This window comes from Montipora capricornis, chromosome 3 (genome assembly GCF_036669925.1).
Source record: "Montipora capricornis isolate CH-2021 chromosome 3, ASM3666992v2, whole genome shotgun sequence".
NCBI lineage: Eukaryota > Metazoa > Cnidaria > Anthozoa > Scleractinia > Acroporidae > Montipora > Montipora capricornis.
Window position 1 is genome coordinate 65,263,412 of NC_090885.1, and position 2,500 is coordinate 65,265,911.

Genomic DNA, 2,500 nt, shown 5'->3' on the forward strand with positions numbered 1-2,500 from the left:
TGCTTGAAACTGAAAACAAACAAAGAAGCGATCACACATAACCAGGAGCCCATCACCCGGAACGTGCAACTTACCTATTTTCGTGCAACGGCGTTTTCACAAGTAAGGTTATTTTTAGATTGAATTTCCCGCTAATGAGACTCCCACAGGAGCCCGATGACCAATTACAAGAAATTAAGCTGACGTCATAGGGTCACCGAACCGGAACTGCCTTTGTTTTTTGACCTAATTCGCGGGAAGGGCTAGTCTAAAAATAAACCTACTTGTGAAAACGCCGTTTCACAGACGCTGTATGGAAGTTGCACGCTCCAGATGGGCTCCTGACATAACTTAGGCCATCGAAGCTAAGTCTACAATTCTGGACAAATATAGTTGAGACTTTTTGCATTTTTAGAACTTTTGGGCCATAACTTGAACAAAAGGACCATAATGATCCCTCCTCCACCCCGCCAAAAAGAATGTTGTTCTGGAAGAAGTGCACTTCTTTACCCAACCGTATCTCGATATTGTTTTTTTTTTGGGGGGGGGGGGGGGGGGGGGTGAGGGCAAGCCGTTAAGAAGATTTACATTTGAAAAAAGGTTATTGGAGATATGGACAAGGAGGTTGAAAATGCCTCAGCAATTTAGTCGATGATTGACGTTTCTTTTTAACCTTTTCGCCCTTAAGGGGTTCTCCCAATGAACAGTAAAATCATCCTAGTTTTTGTATGAACGTAGTCGTTTTTAACCATTTCGCCCCTAAAATTAGAGTTAGACAAAATAAAATCTTACGAGGTTGACAAAGGGTAGCAGTTGAAATCATCCCATAAAAGATAGGTCTACCTATCTGTTGCCCTTGTTCTCGCGCAGCCTAATGTTTTTTTGTGGCGTTTTTGTGGACGTGAAATGATCTAAATTGAACTGCCATACTAGTTTCTGAAACAATTGTCATAAGCCTTGGAAATCTCAGTTCGTCTCAGTTCGTCTTGTTCTACGTATCCCAAGATGCAATTTAAAGGCGCTGATTTCGGTGGTTTAGTTTTATCAGAGCAAATATTGCACTACCAGCCATCGCCTGGTTCAATAACCTTTGGTGACGAACTTCTAAAAAGAGAGAAAGACATAGAATAAGATAATTTCATGCTTTTGTGACAAGCAACAGTCTGCCGTTTTCCTGTTTAAACCTTTACGGTAGATCATAAGTTGCATTACGATACATTGCTAACATGTTTAGCTATCATATTTGTATATGCACCTCTGCTCCACTTGCCATTCACTCTTCATTCCTGGTGTTAGGATCATCGCACATGGCCCTCATTCCCTGTCTCTTACTGGTAGCAAACTCTGCAACTTTCAGCCTCCCCTCCAAGTCAAATTATTACCTGCGATACATCCTTTTTTGAAATCAATAACGACTGCTGCGCCTTTAGAAATAATTAACCTTATGTATCCTTTGCTTTTATTTCTACAACTCCAATAGACCCTATGCAAAAATGGCTGCCTTTAAATTATTGTTTTGTTCATATTCAAAATAGCCTAACTAACCTCGTTTTTGAGACAAAAATTCTAAAGAATTTGTTATCCCAAACGAGGTTAGTTGGGCTATTTTGAATATGAACAAAAGAATAATTTAAAGACAGCCATTTTTGCATAGGATCTATACTAAGTCTATGTAACGGCATTTTCACAAATTAAGCTATTTTTTGACGAGTTCATTTTCACAAGCGACCATTCTCAATCCCATGGGTAATAATTTCGTATGCAAGACTTGTTATTGGCTGGAAAGATCTGGAGTTGCGGGAAAATCAATCTAAATGAAATTGTACGCTCCGACGCATTGGCTGCTGGCTGGTTTTTCTGAATACTCATTTTATAGTTTCAGTATAACGTTTTAGTTTTCCATGATTGTGAATTTATTAATTTTTTTTCCTGGCTATTACTTTTGTATTAGTAATCTATTGCTATAACTGAGTTCAAATAAAGATTTTGTATTTGTATTGTATTCGATGGCCGCGAGCCTTTCATTAAAGACGGTGCCCACTAATTCAAAGGTATTTTTGCCACGGTTTATGATTATGCAGAAAATGTAGATCTTAACGAGTGTTATTGAAATCCAAAAAGAAAATTGGTGGTAACCACGCATTTTCAAAGATATTTGATGAATAATATCAGTAAAAAGCTTTAAAATACAAAGCAATGTATGGCGTTCTTTCTCAAGTTGAAGCTCAATTATCTCTCAAAAATGCATGGTTACCCCCAAATTTCTCTTTGGATACCAAGAGTACTTACTAAGATCTACTATTTCCGGATAGTTTTAAACCGCGCAAAAATATCGGTGTATTGATAAGCACCACCCATAGGAAATTCGAGTATCTCGAAATGCACAGAATGATGCACAATAACAATAGTAGGCGCCGTCCTTAAAACGACTAGCAATACTAACCCCTTACTAACCAAACGCGAGGGCTGTACTGGGTGATATTGGCCCGAGGTTGTTGCCGCTGTATACGGACCGAGCGCA

The 2,500-nt window shown here is 38.8% G+C and overlaps 1 protein-coding gene across 1 annotated transcript in view; it reads left to right on the top strand.

Moving 5' to 3' along the window:
• The window catches only part of LOC138040728 (uncharacterized), a 7,313-nt gene that overhangs the window by 187 nt on the left and 4,626 nt on the right, over positions 1 to 2,500 (top strand). The gene's annotated exons all lie outside the window — the stretch shown is intronic.